General features: G+C 34.0%; 2 non-coding genes across 2 annotated transcripts; both read left to right on the top strand.

The window, feature by feature from the left end:
- Positions 1-4,833: 4,833 nt before the first annotated feature.
- LOC143594532 (small nucleolar RNA SNORD34) lies at positions 4,834-4,917 on the top strand. Its single transcript, XR_013146349.1, has one exon. It is a non-coding gene; the product is annotated as a small nucleolar RNA SNORD34 (small nucleolar RNA).
- A 121-nt stretch (positions 4,918-5,038) lies between these two features.
- On the top strand, positions 5,039-5,122 carry LOC143594533 (small nucleolar RNA SNORD34). The gene has a single exon (XR_013146350.1). It is a non-coding gene; the product is annotated as a small nucleolar RNA SNORD34 (small nucleolar RNA).
- The last annotated feature ends 4,713 nt before the right edge of the window (positions 5,123-9,835 follow it).

Here is a 9,835-nt window from a genome sequence, read left to right as displayed (position 1 = left end):
TTTCAAAGGTGGATGATATCTTGGTCACGTGAATATAAAATATTGCTCGTTTTGTTATATACTAATTGTACTGTATATTTTTTGTTATTTCCTCCAAAGTAAGGTTAAGTATTTAGCAGCAATTAAATATATGTATTTTGTAATCAACTTTGGAATGTTTTAAAATAATCCTTTTATTGGATTTTATTATAGACAACAAAATTGAGAGCTCATGAAGGTTGTGGTCGAAATGGATTGGGTGGGGCCGCCATTTCCTATCAGTCACACTATAATATAATTTTGATAATTAAGTTCACTTAATAAGATTTTTTTGTTACAAAATAGTATGAAATAATTAATTTTAAAGATATTAAGCAATAGAGATACAATTTTGATGCTTTTCAAACACATATTATGTGATGCTGAGTTGATTTAAGAGTCGGAGTAGTCAAACTTGGACCGACCAGTGAGAGATAAATGAATAGTAAATGGTCTAACTTAAAAAAGGATGTAACTTACATCGCGTCTATAAGTAATTGTAGGAAGCATTTCAACGGATCAGTTGTAGGCAAATGTTTCACAGGCATTAGCAATTTTGATTTATCTTTCTTATAGCAAAAAACAAATAAATTTACTCTAAAACTAATATCCAGCACATTTAGGAAGTTACTTTACCAACATTTGGTCCAATGGTATCTTGATGTGTTATAACTTACGTCACCTCTTGAAAATCGAAATTCGAGTTTTTGTGACGAACATTGATTTGTATTCGCTAATAATAGTGTTATATTTTTCTGAATATACATTATCTGAACTTTGACTTTCTTCAACAGTTTTATTTGACATATTAATACCCTCTAACATTTTTAAAATTTTATGTTCGATCTTTAAAAGTTTAATTTTTAGTTTTTATTTCTGTAATCTATTTTTTATTATTTTTTTTGTTTCTCTCTTTTTGTGTTTATTATCCTTGATCATAATAATATTTGTTATTTTCTCTGTCGATGCATTATTATATTTATAAAACTATATTTAAATATGTGTGTGTGAGACTAATACTAATATTGATATTATTAAAAAATAAAAAAAAGATATTAATTATATTAACATTGATAATAAGAAAAAATAACTTAAGAATAACAAAATAATTTTTTAATTTGATATATTTAATGAAGAATATTAAGTGAAACAAAATGTTAGAGGGACTAATATGTATGTAAATAATGTTAAAGGTAAATGGTAATTGATTTTATAAATTCAAGGAGGTATATTTTTTTTTGAACGACCAACAAAAATTTTATTCATCCGCTTAGCCAGCGGCTAAAGAGTATATATACCCCATAATACACCAAATAGCACCAATTCACGGAACTAAGAAATTATTAATCAGACATATACAACTAACTTCATTTAGTAAAAACATCAAACCTCCTCCAAGAATTCCATGTGATATCCGACTCCTTCGATCTACATCTTACCCACAAGTAACCCAAGGACTTTATTTCTTCGATGGTCTTTGAGTGCAAGGTTTCCGCTTGATTGAATACTCTATCATTGCGCAACTTCCATATACTCCAAATTGTAATAAGCACCATAGCGTGAATAACCTTCCTCCGCTTCTCTGTTCCTTGAATAGTGAGATGAAAATCCAAAAGATCCTTAATACTAAAGGCATATAAGGTTGGAACCTTGCACCATTGAGCAATAACCTGCCAAATAACTTGAGAACTCTGACATGACACAAAGAGATGATCACTAGTTTCATCATAATCCCCACAAAGCGGGCAACGGGTAGATTCCAAGTGGATGTTTCTTGCGGCTAGTGCCATCAAGGTAGGTAATCTTTCTTGTGCCGCCCTCCATGCAATAATACCCACTTTCATTGGAACCCAATTATTCCATTGAAAAGATGAAAATGATTGTAAACCTTGCGACTCCCGGATACATCTCTTTATACTACTAACCGAGAACTCACCCGATTGGTCTGGCTTCCAGCTCCAACTATCATTTCCTTCCAAAGACGCTACGGTTCCAAGGTAATTTTCCATGTCCTGCACCCGTTGCAACTCTGTATCGGACAGTTCCACCCGGGACCATTGCCAACAAAACACCAAGAGATCCCCAAACAGTTTTAGCCGATCCGACACCCAACATCTTTTATGCTTCTCTAATGCAAATAATTCTGGAAAACGATCACGTAGGGGGCTGTCTTCAAACCAAGCATCTATCCAAAACATAATACTAGAACCATCCCCCAATATTGGTTTGATGACTTTGTGCAGTTCCACTCCCCACTTTGATAGTTGTTCTGATACGTTATGAATTTGTTTCCACGGGCCCGACAGAGATAGTCTAGCCGGGATAAAGATCCAAGACCGTGAATTGTGATGTATTGCCCAAATAACCTTCCTCCAGAGACTGTGCTTCTCCGTTTTGAATCTCCACCACCACTTAGATAGCATTGACAAGTTTGCTTCTCTTAATGACCCGAAACCTAAACCCCCACGATCAATTGGTTCTACCACTTTCTTCCAAGCAATCCAGTTTATTTTTGATTCATCCTCCGTCCCACCCCAAAAGAAAATTCTTCTAAGTTTTTCGAGTTCATCAATGACTTGATTCGGCGCTTTATAAAGCGAAAAATAATATGTTGGCAAGGAATTCAGGACAGATTTTATCAATGTAACTCTCCCTCCGTATGACAGTGATCTTGCTTTCCAAATAGACAATCGCTTTTTAACCAACTCTATGATCGGGATCCAACTTCTAATGAGATTCATATTGGCCCCTACTTGTAGGCCTAAGTATCTAAATGGAAATTTACCTGGCTTACAATGAAGAATGCTCGCCATGTTTTCAATTTCTGATTCACCAACTCCTACCCCATAAACGCTGCATTTTTCCAAGTTAGCCTTGAGACCGGATGCTAGATGGAAGCACCTTAGAATACGCTGTAAGTTCATGGCATTTGTAACAGACCATTCTCCAAGAAAGACCACGTCATCTGCATACAACAAGTGAGAAATAGCGGGGCCATTTAGAGTACATTTCAAATCATGGAACAAACCGATATTAGTTGACTTCTTCATTATGCCGGTGAGAGCCTCCATTGCAATAACAAATAAAAATGGAGATAGTGGATCTCCTTGTCTTAGCCCCCGATTACAAGCAAACTCCATCGTCGGCGAGCCGTTTATCAACAGAGATGCACGGCCCGCTCTCAGAATAGCCAAGATCCAGTACCTCCACCTTCCCGGAAACTTCATTTGTGCCATGATCGAATCTAAAAAAGCCCAATTCAAACTGTCATAAGCTTTATTTATATCGACTTTAAATAACATCCCCATCTTATGGTTAGATTTCATCCAAACAACAAATTCATTTAGCATTAGCGGCCCATCGGCAATGTTCCGCCCATGTAGGAATGCGGACTGCTCTTCTGATATCAAACTCCCTATTACCGGCTTCAACCGATTCACCAAAACTTTAGAAATGACTTTGTTTATGCATCCGATTAAACTAATAGGCCGGAAATCCTTGGGATGAAGAGGATCCTTGATTTAGTAATAATCGTATGAATGAGGTACGTTTAGCAACACTCTTATCAATAATATAATTACCAAATTTCAAAACACCCTATTGGCCCATTATGATCACTTTGTGGAAGGGCGGCTACAGATAAAACCAAATTTCAGGAATAGGAAAAATAAAAATATCAAGAAAAGTAAGGGGGCAAATATAAAATACGAAAATTTCTCATAAGGACCTGAACTTTCATAGGTCCCACTTTAGCACCACCGAAATTTGAAATAAAGTTATGTGGCTGCTAACTCTAGCCGCCTCCCATGATATTGACTTCAACTTGCTAGTCGCTTGACCCCTCAAGTTAATACTATTTCGACTTTTAAAAACTAAATTGATAGATCTTGGAGTTATAACATTAATATATCCATGGCTCGTTGGACTCGGTTAAGTAGTTATATAGCTTTAGGTGCGAGAAAACCAAAAGTATAAAATATAAAAAGTATAATATATCTTGGTTAAAAGAAACCTTCTCATGTTTAGTGAGCTTGCATGAAGCAGCTTTTAGAGCACTCTGCCTGGCATTAGACCTGCACACGCATGTTTCCCTACACTCCATCCAAATACACAATTCATTATTGTTTTATTCTATTTCGACTTAATTCAGTTTTCACTTTAAATTGATTCAAACCAAATAACAAACTCAATCTCAGTGGTGTTTGGGATTCCTTATTTTCATCAACTTATAGCTTATAAACTTTTTAAAAAGTGAGTAATGCGTATAATGTGTTTGGCAAACCATATGGTCTTATGGATTTCAACTTATAGAGAAGGCAAAATAAAAGGGTTTTGAAAAGTTAGAAATATATAACTTATTAACTTAATGAGTTTGATTTACCTATTACACCCCTATAACCACACTCATTTAAAAAAAATTGTCATTTTTAGTTATTTTGGTTTTCATCAACACACACAAGCTAATCAAACATTTTTTTGTAAAACTTATTTTAAAAAATTAATAAATAATAAGTCCGTTTAACAAAAAGTAATTCTTCACTTAAATAAGCAATCCCAAACACACCCTCAATTCTCAACCAAAGCAAACATACAGTTTAAGAAAAAAACATTCGTCACATATGTAAAGCCCATTGGGCTTTAGCAGAATTCACACAATGGAAAAAGGGTTTACTAATCTTCACTATATATATCCCCAGCCGCAACACCCTACTTCATCTTCACCATCATCTTTTCTTCATCTCAAATTAAAGATCTCAATTTCAACGGTAAACCATGGTTATTATTATTATTTATTAACATTTTTAATACTTCCTGGTTAGCCAATGATGATTAATACTTTTGGCCTACATTGTCTGATTATTATTTATGACGATTAAAGCTAAAATTTCTGAGGCTTTTTTTGTTTGTTGTTTAGGTACAATATTTATATAACTTTTGAGTGATTTTTATTTTTCTGAAAAATAGTGATTAAATCGAGCGAGCGGAGAACTACCCTTTTTATTTTTCTTTAAAACTAGTGTTTGGCCTAGGATGAATAATTTTTTTTTGCCTACATTGTCTGATGAATAATATGAAGAGTAAATTAAAGATTTCTGAGGCCATTAATATTTTTTTTATAGTTAAACCAAACAAAAATTTATATGTTTTTTATTGCCACAAACATATTTTTCTTACTTGCATTATGTAAGGTTTGAACCCACATTTATTTGTTTGAAAAGGAACATAACTTGTCTCATAGGATGCTTAATTAAATATAGTATAATTAAGATTCTTATGGAGTGAGTGGTGTGCCACACAAACAAATGGTTGTGAGTTTAGATCTTACCTTGTGCAAGTGTTTTGATTTTAAATGAGTGTAGGTGGTGTAGACTAGAACACTGTATGTTTAACCCGAATTTTAAATCGTTTATACTTTGCTCAATATCGTTGTGCAGAAGGGACTCTTCTCAATTGTAGTTCATTAAAATTTTCGCGGGTACAGGCTGGGTATGGGATTTGGTGACACCTAATCCGATTACTCGAAAAGTTATACCCGTTTACCTGAACTATATATCCGAAATAAAAACCTGGAAATTCTTTATTATTAATTTCATTTTTTTCTTAACCTATTGTATTTAAGATATGTATTAAAAAGCATTATTTATGTTTTATATGCTATCAAGTTTATACATAAACTTGTACAAAAGTTAAGTCTTATTATTTATCTATGATAACGTTTATATAGATGTAATGTTTCATACTTTAGTTTTAAACAGTTCATTTGTAAATAAAAATACATACGATAACTATAATAGTAAAAAAATCTACTTAAAAAACCTAACAAATTTTTTTAACAATCTAATGGGTAACCCGTTACCAGCGTGTATACTCGATACATGACGGGTAATTATGTGACACATACCCGACGGGTATTGGGCTGGGTATGTGATTGAATTTTATAACCGGGTATGAATATGACATTAGCAATACCCGGCTTGAACCCGGCTTGAACCCGGCTCGTTGCCATCCCTTCTCTTCTCTACTAATAGCAACTCAAAACCCAATCCTATAATTTGCAAAACTCCTTCACAAAAATTTAGGGAGTTGTTGCGAATGCTCTAAGAGTTGGTGCGCTTATAATTTTGTAACATTATATGGATTTTTTAAGGACAACTACAATGGAGTTTGCATTCTTGTTCCAATAATGAAAGATAAGTGCGACATTTTGTTTAATTTAACTCATGTGTTGGGAGTTATCACTCTCATACCTCAAATAAGAGGGAAAACTGAGGTTAACACTTACCGGAGGCTCCATTTGTGTATTGAAGTTTTCTGTATTGAATGCTCTTAGTCTCCGTTTGGTTTGAACAATGTTTTTCATCAAATGTGAAAGGGATTGGATTTAATTTCAATGAAAATTTATATTGTATCTTTATTGTAAAATAGTGCGGGTTTGTTATCTTCATCTATTTCAGAATGTTTGATTTTGAATAGTTTTAAGGCTGGATTTGTTGTATTCATCAATTTCAGAGTGTTTGATTTTGAATAGTTTTAAGGCTGGATGGTTTGTTTAGAACTCGCTTGTGGTTTTTGATAAATATAAGTTTAAATCATTTTCTGAAAGCTCTGTCTTGGTTGATGGTTTGAACTTGAATGGTAGGTTTGAGCAAGATGTTTGGTATTGGTTTCAATCATTCTTAAATAAAACTTCGTTACGCAACTCATTAAAAACAACATTTTGCTATTACTATGAGGAAGAAATCTTTGGCACAAGCGATTGACACGTGCAAATCTCAAAATAAACCAACTTACAAAAATTTGTCTTAGAGGCCCGTTGAAAAAAAATAATTATGATGAGCATTGTTTCATCAGTTTAAATGGCAAACAAAATAAGGTTTTTGTAAGTCAATTGTCTTTTGATTGTAGATGACTTCTTAAGATATACATGGATTTACTTCCTAGCGTCAAATGATTAAACTGCTAACACGTAGAATAAGTTAATTGTTTTGACATAAAGCCAGTATGATTTGAAAGTGAAGATCAGCAAAATGACAATTAAACTAAATTAAAGAACCATATGTTTGATCAATTTTGTGTTGAGAAAGCCAATATGATCTGAAAGTGAAGATCAACAAAAGTGACAATGAAACTTAATTCAAGAACCATAACCTAGTTGAGGATGTAAGAGAAATGATATCCCTAACTTTGTAAATAAAATTTTGGTTTAAATAATACAACTTGGGTCGTAAGAGACGGAGTACAACTCTGCTTTGAGGACCTTAAGTTAAGCTCAAACTTGCTCAAGAGAATCCACACTCGAGTTTGGTTCATGATTAATGGTTTGTGCAAGCGCAAATAAGATAACTCAAATTACTTGAAAAACTTTATGATAGTCAAACTAAGTAATATTAAGCCGTAGTTCGATTCAACAAACTCATCTTACTTATAAGGTCATCTGTTATGGCGAGGATGACATATGGAGAAAAAAAGTCCCACGCACACACCACACAACCATTATAGGCATTGGTAGGCATACACCTATGGTGTAGGTGTCGGCCGACCTATTTGAAATTTTTTTTAAAGATATATATATGTTAGAATCCCAATTGACCCTTATAAAATTTTGACTCCGGACCCTGTGAAATTTTTCCTGGGTCCACTATTAATTAGAGGTTTCATGTTTAACACATAAGAACATGTGTTGTCATGTTTAACACATAACAACTTGTTAGCGCCCCAACAACCTCCTTGTGCCATTGTGATTTATATGTGAAACCTTTTGTTTTACAAAACTTGATCATAACTCTTAAGTCCTTGTAAATTATCTTTAAAGTTTAGGGATGATACCATAAATATGGCTTAAAAACATCCCTACTCATTTTAACTATTTTAAGGCCGGTTGTAAAAAAGAAAAAAAGAAAGGGAAAAAGTATCTTAGTAAGGAACTAGGCACCTAAGAACAACCACACAAACTACACCAGAAAAGAATAGACAAACAACACGAAATTAACCAACATAAAATGACAACCACGCCTCCTAGTTCAAGCCCACAACTTGTTTTTATGTTTCACCCATGAGAAAGTAGTCTAAATGTCACCCAAATTATACTTCCTCTTTATGTCCGAACCCGATCCAAGTCATCCAACTACTTCTCTTCACCCATGTATGAGGTAATAACCTTTTCTATCGGCCACATCTCAAAGTTTTATTTATTCTAACTTACTATCATTACACAATTACACCTAAATTTTCTATTTTGTTAGCACTTTACCTCATATATTGAAGCAAGTTTGGGCCGGAGGATGTTAATAATGCAATAATATATTTTTTGGCTTGCGCTTAAAAAAAAAGAACTTATGCCTATTTTTGTTTGATTCATAACCTAGTTATACATTGCCGCTAACATTCTTTGATATTATGGCAGATGCCGCATCCTTTGATGTGATTGAGCAGATACTTGTACGACTGGATGTGGAAGATCATATCCGAGCATGTGTAAGTCATGGCAATCTCTTATATCCTCTCCTCCTTTTGTTAAAGCTTACTTGAACCATTCTTACAAAAGTGATCGTGACAAACCAGAACTTGGACATAGAAGGATGGCTGATGCGTGCAGAATCGATAGAGAGAATTAGAGAGAAAAAGCCTTAAGAAATTGGTCACAAACCTAATCGATAGCTTCATTGATTCTTAATGAGTTATTAAGTACACAATCAACTATCACAACTGTTACAAAACAGACCCTAGTTTTGTAGTTATTACAAACGACACCCTAGACGAATTAACACGTAACAATACTCCCTCATCTAAGGGTTCTTGACCTTAAGAACTGTCTAATGAAAACATAAGTGAGTTGTACATAATCGATAGAGAGAATTAGAGAGAAGAAGCCTTAAGAAATTGGTCATAAAACTATTCAATAGCTTCATTGATCGTTAATCAGTTATTAAGTACACAATCAGCTATCACAACTGTTACAAAACAGACCCTAGATTTAAAGTTAGTACAAACGACACCTTAGACTAATTAACACATAACAATGGCTATGCCATCAGTATCATTTATAGAAGATTGGATTTATCGCAAATTTTTCCCTATTGTTGGTCTTGTAATGGTCCCTACGAGTGGCAAAGCTTGGACGTGGGGGCGGGGGGTCTCAAATTTTCGGTCAAAAATGAGTAAATTTACACTACATGTAAAAAAATTCAGACAAAAAACAGGTAAATTAACACTGTTGCGCAAAAAAAATAAGGGAGGGGGTGCCACCCCTAGACCTCACTATCCTTCGCCACCGGATCCTACAAATGTTGACTTTGTAGCGGTCAATCCTTCAACTAGAGAGGTGAAGAAACTGCAAAAGCCTCCTTTTTCGATTTATACTGGATTTATAGGAAATGTAGCATTTGGGGTTTGGTAATAATGATTCGTCTTCGGATGACTACAAGGTGATAGCAGGTTACATGTATTCTCAAAAAAGCTTACGCTTTTCTATGTGTTAACACTAAAATCAAATAGTTATCTACAGAGGAATTTAAAGAGACCCAACAGTAGGTAGGAAGAATATGAATCTCATAAGGAACATGGATACAGTGAAGGAAACAAATGTGATGTATACACACTTGGGGTTTTAAAAGAATGTCTATGCATATATATATATATATATAGATATATCTTCTTCCTCATTGTCTAGTAAGAAATGGGTAATGAAAAATAACAAGTGGGAACTATATAATAATCATTAATCATTTTGAGAGCAGGTATGATATAGCACACCGCTTGATCATGGTAGATTCACAAAGCAATGACTACAAGCATGATGCTGGTACTCGGGTGCCCA

The sequence above is a fragment of the Bidens hawaiensis genome, unplaced genomic scaffold (genome assembly GCF_021521415.1).
Source record: "Bidens hawaiensis isolate Kalapana, Puna unplaced genomic scaffold, B.hawaiensis_p1.1 tig00043781_1, whole genome shotgun sequence".
In the NCBI taxonomy this organism is placed as follows: domain Eukaryota; kingdom Viridiplantae; phylum Streptophyta; class Magnoliopsida; order Asterales; family Asteraceae; genus Bidens; species Bidens hawaiensis.
Note: the sequence above shows the minus strand (reverse complement) of the source record. Positions and strands in the feature narration are given on the sequence as shown.